This window comes from Bubalus kerabau, chromosome 3, assembly GCF_029407905.1.
Source record: "Bubalus kerabau isolate K-KA32 ecotype Philippines breed swamp buffalo chromosome 3, PCC_UOA_SB_1v2, whole genome shotgun sequence".
Classification (NCBI taxonomy): Eukaryota; Metazoa; Chordata; class Mammalia; order Artiodactyla; family Bovidae; genus Bubalus; species Bubalus kerabau.
The window spans coordinates 94,843,549-94,858,989 of NC_073626.1; the positions used below are offsets into that span (position 1 = coordinate 94,843,549).

The following is a 15,441-nucleotide window of genomic DNA, read 5'->3' on the forward strand; positions in this document are numbered from 1 at the left end:
CAGCTTCAGCATCAATCAGTCCTTCCAATGAATATTCAGAGTTGATTTCCTCTAGGATTGACTGGTTTGATCTCCTCGCAGTCCAAGGGACTCTCAAGAGTCTTCTTGAGCACACTATGAAAGCATTAATTCTTCAGTGCTCAGCTTTCTTTATGGTCCAAATCTCACATCTGTACATGACTACTGGAAAAACCATAGCTTTGATTATATGGAACTTTGTTGGCAAAGTAAGGTCTCTGCTTTTTAATATGCTGTCTAGGTTTATCATAACTTTCCTTCCATGGAGCAAGCATCTTTTAATTTCATGGCTTCAGTCACCATCCACTGTGATTTTGGAACCCAAGAAAATAAAATCTGTCACTGTTTCTACTTTTCCCCACCCATTTGCCATGAAGTGATGCAACTGGATGCCATGATCTTAATATTGTGAATACTGAATTTAAGTCAGCTTTCACTCACATTTTTTCACTAGGTGAGCCCCCAAAGTACTCATACAGAAATGTAAAACATATCTTATAATGTCTAAAAATGGTTGCCTTTTATAAATGAGAGCATGATAAGCATTCCAAGTATTTGCTAAATGAATAAAAGTTGAAAACATTTCTGTTGCATAATGTAAAGTTACTGTAGTGATTCACATCTTCTGGACCTTTAAGGCCAGAATGAACTTTTGCTCAAGTTTTTGAAACCTATACAATCAGTACTCTAGGCCACTGTGATGTTACAAGTTCTATTCTTGCTATAAAAGCTTTGGAAACTCGATGCTGCATATAAGATGTGAAATGTTGCTATTTGTATATTAATATTATTTTGCTTGGATATCATTTACCTTATGGTACTCTGATTTACTCAGCTCTGTTCTCATAAATCATGTTAAGACTGAGTTACTGTTAAATCAGTCAACTTCAATATTCCTTTGTGAAGATTGGAAATATATGAATAAATTAAAGCCATATATTTCAGTTTTATATTTATCAAAAGGTAAAATTTTCTGTATCATTTGCAAAAGTCATTACTGTCTTCTACCTTTACTATCAGACTTCTATTAAAGGCTATTAAAGTGTAAAATAAAAGATGAATTTTAAAAATGCATCTCTTCAGTAGTTAAGTATAATTTAAACAAGTAATGACAGTCTTTTTTCTTTCATTTCTATTCTTTCTTTGCCACTTTATAAATAATTTCTATTGTGTTTAAGCCTGGAATAGTTTGGATAAAGAGATATTCCTTTTTTCCCCTGACTAGTAATCACACATATAATACTAAGAATGAAGATAAAAGGCATAATTCAAAAATCATATTGAAGAGAAATTAAATCCTTCACTGAAATCCTTCCAAAATCTTATCTTATAATTATTATCAGTTCTGTATGACCAGGAAATCAGTTGTTATGACAAATATATTGGTTTTCTCCAGACAGCTTTTAAAGAAAATTATGTAGAAAATAAATGCCCATCTCAGGCACTATGTGAGGTGCTCTCTCTCCATATTATCTCTAATCATCAATATTATCTTGCTAAGAAAATCTTCTTATGTCCATTTTAAAGATAAGGAATGTAGTTCTCAGAGAGATTAAATCTCTTGCCCTCCTAGTACATAGATCTAGGAAGCTGAAAAGAAAAGATGTCAGTATTATTCTAACTGATGTTTTTGTTGCTGTTTTTACTTTGCCATGATGTCTCTGTTATTTTAGTTAGGAACCTGATTCTAAACAACTTATCAATCTCACCATTATGGTGTATATCTAATAGTGATCCAATATTAGTTTTCATAATCTTTATCATATCAAGAATAGCCCCCAGAAATATTTATTTATTTAAGCTGTGCTGGGTCTTTATTAATATGCAGGTATTCCTCTAGTTGCCATGAGTGGGGGCCACTCTCTGGCTGTGGTGCATGAGTTTCTCATTGCAGCGGCTTCTCTTGTGTGGAGGGCATGCTGTCTTCAGCTGCTGTGGTGTGTGGGCTCAGCAGTTGTGTTTCCCAGGCTCTTGAACACAGGTTCAATAGCTGAGTTGCACAGACTTAGTTGCTCCACGGCATGTGGGATCCTCTAAGACCAGGTATCGAACCCGTGTCTCCTGCACTGGTGGGTGGATTCTTAACCACTGAACCACCAGGGAAGCACTCCCACCTCCAGAAATATGTACAGTGAAAATAACAAAATAGTTTAAAAATGATTTGTACATTTTATAGACATGCACACAGTAAGTAGCATTCTGTATTTTCAAACATGTCTAGCCTCTGACTAAATATTTCATGACAAAAAATTATAGATCATCACTTATTTAAAATGATAAAATATGTATTTCCTGATATATCTACTTGGTTTAATTTCAAGATGTTTAAATATTGAACAAACTACTTAGAAATACAAATACTGATGATCTTATCCATTAGTATCAATATAGGAATATTAAAGTGAGTTGCTGCTGCTGCTAAGTCGCTTCAGTCGTGTTCGACTCTGTGCGACCCCATAGACGGCAGCCCACCAGGCTCCTCTGTCCCTGGGATTCTCCAGGCAAGAACACTGGAGTGGGCCGCCATTTCCTTCTCCAATGTGTGAAAGTGAAAAGTGAAAGTGAAGTCGCTCAGTCATGTCTGACTCTCTGTGACCCCATGGACTGCAGCCTACCAGGCTCCTCTGTCCATGGGATTTTCCAGGCAATAGTACTGGAGTGAGTGAGTAAATACCTTTTATTTGTTTAGTTTAAAAGTACCCTTTAATTTCTCTTTAAGAGCAATCATTCTCATGAATTCTTTATGAAAAGTTTCCAGTCTGGGGTATTAATTTAAATTAAAGAAAAATGATTATAAATATATACTTATTAAGTGACAGTACTTCCCTTACAACCTCATTTTAATTTTAAAAACACACTACTGAAAATTGATAGTGGATGGGATTATCTGACAGGAGGGCAGATATAACTAACTCGGTATTTACTTTTGTAACATAGACCTGTGTGCTTGTCCTTTGATCACTATAAATGCATGTATATATTAACAGCTGAAGTAAATTCATATCATGAACTTTGTTCGATTATTTCTAACAATAGAGTACATACTGAAACAAAATTTGATTCCTATCACCATCTAAGCCCATATTTAGTGACCCTTTTTTAACATTAGGAAAGGTCTATGAAATTAAAAAAATCAAAATTCTGTCTCCATTACTTATTATAATATACAGCATTGCTGATCCTCAATGCCTACTCTGAGTTGTTTATTATGAAGTTATCAGAAATCATAGAGAGGAACTTAAGTGGAAGAAAAAAAATAGGGAAATAAAATCTTGTAAAGATCTCACTTTGAGGAAACAGGACTGATAACTGAGGTGATGTGATATCTACAATGGAAACAGGTATTTCAATTTCAGATATGTTTGCATAAAAATACCTGTAAGCTTTGTTACTAAAATGCCGGTGGTTAATTCTGACTGAAAAAAAAAACGGTTGTAATTTTATTCTACTATATGAAGTTGACTTTACTTCCTTCCATAGCGAACTAATACTTGTGAGGCAACATCTTTATCTAATTGAAAAATATATAAATTTGGCTTCCTAATACACTACTAAACAGCTTGTAGAAATCACTCAAAGCTCTCTGAGCTTCAGTTTACTCTTCTATGTAGTAAGCATAACAGTATCCTCTGAGCTATTGAGAGTTTGAGATAAGTGAAGTGTCTAAAACAGTGCTTGGTATTAGACATTGCTCCATTGTAACTATTTTTTTTAAATCATTCTGTGGGTGATCCTTTGTATTTATGTTTTTCCTAGACATTAGTGATAAATCATTATTATAACCGGGGCAATTTTCACATATTAGTAATTTGTCCCATATTAATAATATCGAACGGAGAAGGCAATGGCACCCCACTCCAGTACTCTTGCCTGGAAAATCCCATGGACAGAGGAGCCTGGTAGGCTGCAGTCCAGGGGGTCACGAAGAGTCAGACAAGACTGAGTGAATTCACTTTCACTTTTCAGTTTCATGCATTGGAGAAGGAAATGGCAACCCACTCCAGTGTTCTTGCCTGGAGAAACCCAGGGACAGGGGAGCCTGGTGGGCTGCCGTATATGGGGTGGCACAAAGTCAGACACGACTGAAGCGACTTAGCAGCAGCAGTAATATAGGAAATTTACTTAAAAATTGCTAGGCATCACACAGCAATTTTCTTTTGAAATGGCAAATTAAATATCTGAAATATTTAAAATGCAGAAAAAGATATATTACTCATCTTCCCAATTTTTAGGGTTTCTCAACATTTTCCACCTAATTATCTAGAATAGCAGAGGAGACTAAAAGTGAAAACTTGCAGTATACTAAAAACGCCTTGACAAGGTAACTGACTACAATCCACTATAAACTTTGGTAATGAAGGACATTTGCCAGCACTTTAACCTTTGTTTGTTCTTCTTCTCTTCCTTGGCGGGTCATGGTGGAAAGGTCTGACAGAATGTTGTCCACTAGAGAAGGGAATGGCAAACCACTTCAGTATTCTTGCCTTGAGAACCCCATGAACAGTATGAAAAGGCAAAAAGATAGGTTACTGAAAGAAGAACTCCCCAGGTCAGTAGGTGCCCAATATGCTACTGGAGATCAGTGGAGAAATAACTCCAGAAAGAATGAAGGGATGGAGCCAAAGCAAAATCAATACCCCGTTGTGGATGTGACTGGTGATAGAAGCAAGGTCCAATACTGTAAACAGCAATATTGCATAGGAACCTGGAATGTCAGGTCCATGAATCAAGACAAATTGGAAGTAGTCAAAACAGGAGATGGCAAGAGTGAACGTCGACATTCTAGGAATCAGCGAACTAAAATGAACTGGAATGGGTGAATTTAACTCAGATGAGCATTATATCTACTACTGAGGGCAGGAATCCCTCAGAAGAAATGGAGTAGCCATCATGGTCAACAAAAGAGTCCAAAATGCAGTACAGATGCAACTCAAAAATGACAGAATGATCTCTGTTCATTTCCAAGGCAAACCATTCAATATCACAGTAATCTAAGCCTATGCCCCAACCAGTAACACTGAAGAAGCTGAAGTTGAACAATTCTATAAAGACCTACAAGAACTTTTAGAATTAACACGAAAAAAAGAGGTCCTTTTCATTATAGGGGACTAGAATGCAAAAGTAGGAAGTCAAGAAACACCTGGAGTAACAGGCAAATTTGGCCTTGGAATACGGAATGAAGCAGGGCAAAGACTAGTAGAGTTTTGCCAAGAGAACGCACTGGTCATAGCAAACAGCCTCTTCCAACAACACAAGAGAAGACTATACACATGGACATCACCAGATGGTCAACACCAAAATCAGATTGATTATATTCTTTGCAGCCAAAGATGGAGAAGCTCTATACAGTCAGCAAAAACAAGACTGGGAGCTGACTGAGGCTCAGAACAGGAACTCCTTATTGCCAAATCCAGACTTCAATTGAAGAAAGTAGGGAAAACCACTAGACCATTCAGGTATGACCTAAATCAAATCCCTTATGATTATACACTGGAAGTAAGAAATAGATTTAAGGGACTAGATCTGATAGACAGAGTGCCTGATTAAATATGGATGGAGGTTCATAACATTGTACAGGAGACAGGGATCAAGACCATCCCCATGGAAAAGAAAAGCAAAAAAGCAAAATGGCTGTCTGGGGAGGCCTTACAAATAGCTGTGAAAAGAAGAGAAGTGAAAAGCAAAGGAGAAAAGGAAAGATATAAGCATCTGAATGCAGAGTTCCAAAGAATAGCAAGAAGAGATAAGAAAGCCTTCTTCAGCGATCAATGCAAAGAAATAGAGGAAGCAACAGAATGGGAAAGACTAGAGATCTCTTCAAGAAAATTAGAGATACCAAGAGAACATTTCATGTAAAGATGGGCTCGATAAAGGACAGAAATGGTATGGACCCAACAGAAGCAGAAGATATTAAGAAGAGGTGGCAAGAATACAAAGAAGACCTATACAAAAAAGATCTTCACAACCAAGATAATCACGATGGTGTGATCACTCACCTAGAGCCAGACATCCCGGAATGTGAAGTCAAGTGGGCCATAGAAAGCATCACTACGAACAAAGCTAGTGGAGGTGATGGAATTCCAGTTGAGCTATTTCAAATCCTGAAAGATGATGCTGTGAAAGTGCTACACTCAATATGCCAGCAAATTTGGAAAACTCAGCAGTGGCCACAGGACTGGAAAAGGTCAGTTTTCATTCCAATCCCTAAGAAAGGCAATGCCAAAGCATGCTCAAACTACTGCACAATTGCACTCATCTCACATGCTAGTAAAGTAATGCTCAAAATTCTCCAAGCCAGGCTTCAGCAACATGTCAACCATGAACTTCTAGATGTTCAAGCTGGTTTTAGAAAAGGCAGAGGAACCAGAGATCAAATTGCCAACATTCACTGGATCATCAAAAAAGCAACAGAGTTCCAGGAAAATATCTATTTCTGCTTTATCAACTATGCCAAAGCCTTTGACTGTGTGGATCACAATAAATTGTGGAAAATTCTGAAAGAGATGGGAATACCAGACCATCTGATCTGCCTCTTGAGAAACCTATATGCAGGTCAGGAAGCAACAGTTAGAACTGGACACGGAACAACAGACTGGTTCCAAATAGGAAAAGGAGTACATCAAGGCTGTATATTGTCACCCTGCTTATTTAACTTATATGCAGAGTACATCATGAGAAATGCTGGGCTGGAAGAAACACAAGCTGGACTCAAGTTTGCCAGGAGAAATATCAGTAACCTCAGGTATGCAGATGACACCACCCTTATGGCAGAAAGTGAAGAGTAACTAAAAAGCCTCTTGATCAAAGTGAAAGAGGAGAGTTAGAAAGTTGACTGAAAGCTCAACATTCAGAAAATGAAGATCATGGCATCTGGTCCCATCACTTCATGGGAAATAGATGGGGAAACAGTGGAAACAGTGTCAGACTTCTTTATTTTTTGGGCTCCAAATTCACTGCAGATGGTGATTGAAGCCATGAAATTTAAAGACGCTTACTCCTTGGAAGGAAAGTTATGACCAACCTAGATAGCATATTCAAAAGCAGAGACATTACTTTGCCAACAAAGGTCTGTCTAGTCAAGGCTATGGTTTTTCCTGTGGTCATGTATGGATGTGAGAGTTGGACAGTAAAGAAAGCTGAGCACCGAAGAATTGATGCTTTTGAACTGTGGTGTTGGAGAAGACTCTTGAGAGTCCCTTGGACTGCAGGAGATCCAACCAGTCCATTCTGAAGGAGATCAGCCCTGGGATTTCTTTGGAGGGAATGATGCTGAAGCTGAAACTCCAGTACTTTGGCCACCTCATGTGAAGAGTTGACTCATTGGAAAAGACTGTGATGCTGGGAGGGATTGGGGGCAGGAGGAGAAGGGGACGACAGAGGATGAGATGTCTGGATGGCATCACCTCCTCAATGGACGTGTCTGAGTGAACTCCGGGAGTTGGTGATGGACAGGGAGGCCTGGCGTGCCTGTGATTCATGGTGTGGCAAAGAGTCGGACATGACTGAGAGACTGAACTGACTGACACAAATATCAGAAGTTTCCAATTCAACAACATCATTTTTTAAAAATCTGGTTTCACCTCAGAATATTAATGTAAAATCAACATCTGGATAATGACATTATAAACTGAATAACAGGAAAATGTCTATGATGGTCAGTCTGCAGTTTAGACAATGTGCTAAGACATAATTGATAAACTACTTCTTTTTACAATTATCCCAAATAAGTTAATACCCAAAACAGTGTTGAAAAAAAATAGAATACAGAATCCAAGAGATGATTTAATGTAAACATAACTATGTTTTCTAAGAATATATATATATCATAGTATTCCTCCTTCTTGAATGCTTTAACTTATGATATTCCTGCTCCCAGCCAAATTATTTAAAAATAATCCATGCTTGGAATCGTAATTACAAATGCCATTTGAATCAAAATAAATGCAGGTGAAAAGATACTATCTGATTGCGCCTCTTAACTTGCAATGCAACTGTTTGCATGTTTTAACCAGATTCCAGACTTGAACAAATGTGATGAAAATCAACACGAGCTCATCTCTGTGGAAACTGGCAAAGCAACAGATGCTGCTTTAACTGGAAATAGCTGGGACTTTTGAATCCTGAGATGAAAAACATTTTGTGAAAAAATGACTTATCTGTTCATTGATTCATGGACAAAGAAACTATATATTATTTTTAAATTTATTCCAAAGTCAGTGTTTTAACTTAAAATGATAGAGGCAATGTAGTCTAATCTTTTTATTTTTTACTTTTCTTTTTCCTGATTCTGCCTTTATATCACTAAGTTCATTTCCTTAAGTAAATTGAATGTTCATTCAGATAAGAAGTATGAAAAATGGTAAAGTGAGTTGTTACCTGATAAGTCTTTAATTAAACTATCAGAATATCTCTAAGTTAGCTGTCCTCTGTGGCTTCTTCTGGCCAGAGGTGATGCATACGTCACCTACATGCAGTGAGTATGTGATAGTTAAATACAGTATTACCACAGTCTAAGGTGAGTGGGTGCTGTGATGCAAAATTATCAAATAATCAATAACTTCTGCACAGTGGAAGCTTAACCTAAACCTTACTCAATATAGAAGCTTGATGAGAGAAAGAGGGGTGGAGGGTTAGAAATTCTTCAGTAATGGTGGTTGTCACTGTGTTTTATCATGTGTGAAATAAAAAGAAAGACAAAAGCAGAACTCCTTTAAATAAGCCATGACATACTAATAATAATAAATAACATTGCTATAAGGCTTACTGTGTGTCAAATATCATTCTAAGCGCTTTTCAGAATCTTCACAACTCCTTAAAGAAAGTGTGTGAACCTAAGCTCTACCACTAATTAATGTATGATTTTTTAAAAAATCTACTAAATCTCTTAAACTTAAATTTCATCATCTGTAAAATTAAAGACACTTGCTCCTTGGAAGAAAAGCTCTGACCAACCTAGACAGTGTAATAAAACCAGAGACATTACCTTGCTGACAAAGGTCCATATAGTCAAAGCTATGGTTTTTCCAGTAGTCATGTATGGATGTGAGAGTTGGACAAAGGAAGGCTGAGTGCCAAAGAATTGATGCTTTTGAACTGTAGTGTTGGAGAAGACTCTTGAGAGTCCTTTGGACTGCAAGGAGATCAAACCAGTCAATCCTAAAGGAAATCAACCCTGAATATTCACTGGAAGGACTGATGCTGAAGCTCCAACACTTTGGCCATCTGATGTGAAGAGCCAGCTCATTAGAAAAGACCATGATGCTGCTGGGAAAGACTGAAGGCTAGAGGAGAAGGGGATGACAGAGGACGAGATGGTTGGACAGCATCACTGACTCAATGGACATGAGTTTGAGCAAGCTCTGGGAGATGATGAAGGACAGGGAAGCCTGGCGTCCTGCAGTCCATGGGGTTGCAACAACTGAGTGACTGAACAAATGATTGCACCTGAATATTCTAAGAATTAAATGAAATTAATTAATAGATATATGTAATTAAGTTATATTTATGTAACTTACATGTATAATTAAATTATATATATAATTATATATATATAGCTTGTGCAATAAAAATTTGTCACTTTCATCCAGAAGACTTATAGGCTATCAGATCAGATCAGATCAGATCAGTCGCTCAGTCGTGTCCGACTCTTTGCGACCCCATGAATCGCAGCATGCCAGGCCTCGCTGTCCATCACCAACTCCTGGAGTTCACTCAGACTCACGTCCATCGAGTCAGTGATGCCATCCAGCCATCTCATTCTCTGTCGTCCCCTTCTCCTCCTGCCCCCAATCCCTCCCAGCATCAGAGTCTTTTCCAATGAGTCAACTCTTCGCATGAGGTGGCCAAAGTACTGGAGTTTCAGCTTTAGCATCATTCCTTCCAAAGAAATCCCAGGGCTGATCTCCTTCAGAATGGACTGGTTGGATCTCCTTGCAGTCAGTCCAAGGGACTCTCAAGAGTCTTCTCCAACACCACAGTTCAAAAGCATCAATTCTTCGGTGCTCAGCCTTCTTCACAGTCCAACTGTCACATCCATACATGACCACAGGAAAAACCATAGCCTTGACTAGCAAACCTTATACATTTATACACACACAGCTGAAATATTTAGCCAAGTTAATCTTTTTGTTTCTTAATTCTATCCTCTTTGTCTATTTTTTTCTTTAAATTGGCAGTGGTTTTTATAACTGAGTTGACTAATAGCTTAGCATGCATGTCATGTGCTATGAAAGTGAAGTGAAAGTTGCTCAGTCATGTCTGACTCTTTGTGATCCCATGGATTATACAGTCCATGGAATTTTCCAGGCCAGAATACTGGAGTGGGGAGCCTTTCCTTTCTCCAGAGTATCTTCCCAACCCAGGGATCCAATCCAGGTTTCCCACATTAAAGGCGGATTCTTTACCAGCTGAGGCACCAGGGAAGCCCAAGAATACTGGAGTGGGTAGCCTATCCCTTCTCCAGCTGATCTTCCCAACCCAGGAATCAAACTGGGGTCTCCTGCACTGCAGGTGGATTCTTTACCAACTGAGCTATCAGGGAAGCCCATGTGCTATATCACAAAGTAATTTCCTAGTCTGCCCTATGCACTGCTCTGACGATTATTGAATAAGGTCTGTAGCTGTGCCATTCCTAAAGTACTTCCAATATTTCACCCATCACCCAAGATGTAACAACTGTAAAGCTCACTTGGCATTCTCTGCATTCTCCCTATTGTGTTGCACTAAGCTGAACTCTGAAGGATAAAGGCTCTGGGGAAGCATATGATGTTTGGGGCTTTATCTTGTTCACAAAACATAAAGACCTTGTGTACACTGCTACTCAATAATACTAAGGTCATGGCATCAGGCTCCTCTGTGATATATGTTGCAAAGTTCCTAAGAATACATGAGTGGCTTCCAGAATCTGCAGTTTTCAAAAATATGGATGTCTTTAAAGCTCAGCATATTTTGATCAGACAGACTTTGGTAAGATGTTTCTGGCATACATTCAACCAAATATTATCCTCTATTATTTACAAGCACTTGGTCTTACAATGTGCTCACAGACATCAAATTGCTATTATTGCCTAAGTTAGGTCTGCTAACTGCTAAGTCGCTTCAGTCGTGTCCGACTCTGTGCGACTCCATAGATGGCAGCCCACCAGGCTCCCTCGTCCCTGGGATTCTCCAGGCAAGAACACTGGAGTGGGCTGCCATTTCCTTCTCCAATGCAGGAAAGGGAAAAGTGAAAGTGAAGTCGCTGAGTCTTGTCCGACTCTTAGCGACCCCATGGACTGCGGCCCACCAGGCTCCTCCATCCATGGGATTCTCCATGCAAGAGTACTGGAGTGGGGTGCCATTGCCTTCTCCAAGTTAGGTCAAAGTCTGATAATTAAATATATAAATAAAAACAAGAATAAAAAACAATTATACTTGTTAGAGAATAAAGTGTAAATAGGACATTTAGCAATAAATGTTTCAAATGAATTACTTTAGATTTCTGAGTTCCCAGAAGAACAAAAGAAAATAAAATACATTTTTATCCAATTCCAACAGAACAAAATGTTAGTTTCCCAGAAAGGAATATAAGTGCAGGTCCTAAGGGTCAATGGCAAATGGAATATATGATGCAGAATGCATTATCATACTGATGAAAATATAGTTAAGAGAATCAGGGTAATATTAAGTAAAAGGACAGGGGTCTAGAATATAAACAAGACTGTTGCTGTTTTAACCACTCATTAGTAAGGCCTTGTGGAGAAGGCAATGGATTTCCTACTTCAGTACTCTTGCCTGGAAAATCCCATGGATGGTGGAGCCTGGAAGCCTACAGTCAATGGGGTCGCTGAGGGTTGGACACGACTAAGTGACTTCACTTCCACTTTTCACTTTGATGCATTGGAGAAAGAAATGGCAACCCACTCCAGTGTTCTTGCCTGGAGAATCCCAGGGGTGGGGGAGCCTGGTGGGCTGCCATCTATGGGGTCCCACAGAGTCGGACACAACTGAAGTGACTTAGAAGCAGCAGTAGCAGTAAGGCCTTGGGCATACTATTTTAAGGATCTGAATTTTGATTACTAAAGAGAAAACAGTAATGAGGGATAATAATATATCAAGGATAATAACATAATATTTATAAGGCTATTATGATTATAAGATGTTATCTAGCTCATGGGTTTACCATATATCTGATAAATAATAAAGGTTCAATAATTGGTAGCTATTATCAAGTATTATTATTATTATTAGTGTTCAAACTAGATAAAGGATCATTTTATTTCAATTCTTTAGTGAACATTTCCTTAGAATCAACTCAAGGTAAATGAAATAATTTTCATCTTGTTTCTATTAATCTGATATATTCCAAGTTGTTTATATTTATCTAGAGTATGAGGGAAGATCTATTACTGCATACATAATAAAGTGAGTCAAGTCTAGCACAGTTAACCTGGACTGCCCTGCACAAATGTGACTAACTTTACAGCAGCAACTATTCCCTTCAAAATACAATTAAATTCTCTACTTTGTTGACAAGGCACTATCTTCAGCTCTCCACACTCACTTCATATAGAAGCACTGCAGATTTTAAAGGATATATTTTCAAATGATTATCATTCCCTTAACTAACTGGAAATGTTCAATTCTTGCATATCTTTTTCTATTTTTCCTTCAGGGCATCTATTAAAAATTCTTTCTTGCATTGACAACTATAGAATCAAAGCTACCTAAATCCATTCATGCTGTTGTTTTCTCCTGTTAAGATATGATTTTTAGCTTCTGAAATATCTTAATAGTATAGGTATAATGTAACCTAATTACTGTTAGGAATATACCAATGTATAGGAAAATACCCTATATTATTAGACTGAAATCATAAAAGATACTTTTCAAAGGGAAAAATGTAGTAGATTTTTAGCTTAAAGAAAACAGAATATCTTTCATATAATGCTGGAAGAAATAGAGGGAAACAGCAGAATGGGAAAGACTAAAGATTTATTCAAGAAAATTAGAGATACCAAGAGAACATTTCATGCAAAGATGGGCTCAATAAAGGACACAAATGGTACGGACCTAACAGAGGCATAATATATTAATTAAACGTGGTAAGAATACACAGAGGAATTATACAAAAAAAGATCTTAGTGACCCAGATGACAACAATGGTATGGCCATTCACCTAGAGCCAGACATCCTGGAATGTGAAGTCAAGTGGGTCTTAGAAGCATCAGCAGTAACAAAGCTAATAAAGGTGATGGAAATCCAGTGGAACTATTTAAAATCCTACAAGATGATGCTGTGAAAGTGCTGCACTCAATAGGCCAGCAAATTTGGAAAACTCAGCAGTGGCCATAGGACTGGAAAAGGTCAGTGTTCATTCCAATCCCAAAGGAAGACAATGCCAAAGAATGTTCAAACTACCACACAATTGCACACATCTCACAAGCTAGCAAAGTAATGCTCAAAATTCTCCAAGCTAGGCTTCAACAGTAGGTGAACTGTGAACTTCCAGATGTTCAAGCTGAATTTAGAAAAGGCAGAGGAACTAGAGACCAAATTGCCAACACCCACTGGATCACAGAAAAAGAAAGATAATTCTAGAAAAACATTTACTTCTGCTTTATTGACTATGCTAAAGCCTTTGACTCTGTGGATCATAAAAAACCTGGAAAATTCTGAAAGAGATGAGAATACCAGACCACCTGACCTGCCTCCTGAGATATCTGCATGCAACTCAAGAAGCAACAGTTAGAACTGGACATGGAATAAGGAACTGTTTCAAAATTAGGAAAGGAGTACGTCAAGGCTGTATATCGTCACCCTGCTTATTTAACTTATATGCAGAGTACATCATGAGAAATACCAGGCTGGATGAAGAACAAGATGGAATGAAGACTACTGGGAGAAATATCAATAACCTCAGATATGCAGATGACACCACCCTTATGGGAGAAAGTGAAGAGGAACTAAAGAGTCTCTTGATGAAAGTGAAAGAAGAGAGTGAAAAGTTGGCTTAAAACTCAACATTAAAAAAACAAAGATCATGACATCCAGTCCTATCAGTTCAGTGCAGTTCAGTCACTCAGTTGTGTCCAACTTTTTGTGACTCCATGGATTGCAGGAAGCCAGGCCTCCCTGTCCATGGCCAACTCCCGGAGTTTACACAAACTCATGTCCATTGAGTCAGTCATGCCATCCAACAATCTCATCCTCTGTCGTTCCCTTCTCCTGTCCCCAATCCCTCCCAGCATCAGGGTCTTTTCCAATGAGTCAGTTGTTCGTATCACGTGGCCAAAGTATTGGAGTTTCAGCTTCAGCATCAGTCCTTCCAATGAATATTCAGGACTGATTTCCTTCAGGATGGACTGGTTGGATCTCCTTGCAGTCCCATCACTTCATGGCAAATAGATGAGGAAACAATGGAAACAGTAAGAGACTTTCTATTGGGGGGCTCCAAAATCACTGCAGATGGTGACTGCAGCCTTGAAATTAAAAAAAAAAACTCTTGATCCTTGGAAGAAAAGCTATCACCAACCTAGATAGCATATTGTAAAGCAGAGACATTACTTGGCCGAAAAAAGTCCGTCTAGTCAAAGCTATGGTTTTTCCAGTAGTCGTGTATGGATGTGAGAGTTGGACTATAAAGGAAGCTGAGTATCAAAGAATTGATGCTTTTGAACTGTGGTGTTAAGGAAGACTCTTGAGAGTCCCTTGGACTGCAAGGAGATCCAACCAGTCCATCCTAAAGGAGATCAGTCCTGGTTGTTCATTGGAATATCTGAAGTTGAAGGTGAAACTCCAATCCTTTGGCCCCCTGATGTGAAGAGCTGACTCATTTGAGAAGACCCTGATGCTGGGAAAGATTGAGGGCAGGATGAGAAGGGGAAGACAGAGGATGAGATGGTTGGATGGCATCACTGACTCAATGGACATGAGTTTGGGTGGGCTCCAGGAGTTGGTGTTGGACAGCAAGGCCTGGTGCGCTGCAGCTCATGTGGTCACAAAGAGTCAGACACGACTGAGTGACTGAACTGAACTGAACTTGAAGTTCAGATCAAATGTCATTAATTCTATGGAGTCTTTCGTAATAGGATTTTTCTACTTTAATTTACTATGTTTTAAATGTGTCTTATTTTCATGTTCATATGCACATATACACACATTCACATTCTTTGACAAGTAAGTATATTAAATATCTCAATTACACACACACACACACACGTATATATATACATATTGATCAATGATAATGTTTAACATTTATTTGTTAAATATCTCCTTTCTGCCACGCACTCTTCTAGGTGCTGAATTACAAGGTGTTATGGCAATGGGATGAAAGATCAACACTCTCAAGCTCCATGTTTAAACCCAAGCTTTTGGGTACTTCCCTGGTAGTCCAATGGTTATGACCCTGCTCATCCACTGCAGAGGGCACAGGTTTGATTC

General features: G+C 38.4%; 1 protein-coding gene across 1 annotated transcript in view; it reads right to left on the bottom strand.

Annotated features, from left to right (window-relative positions):
* KCNJ3 (potassium inwardly rectifying channel subfamily J member 3) overlaps positions 1–15,441 on the bottom strand; it is a 196,612-nt gene that overhangs the window by 4,009 nt on the left and 177,162 nt on the right. The window lies entirely within an intron of this gene.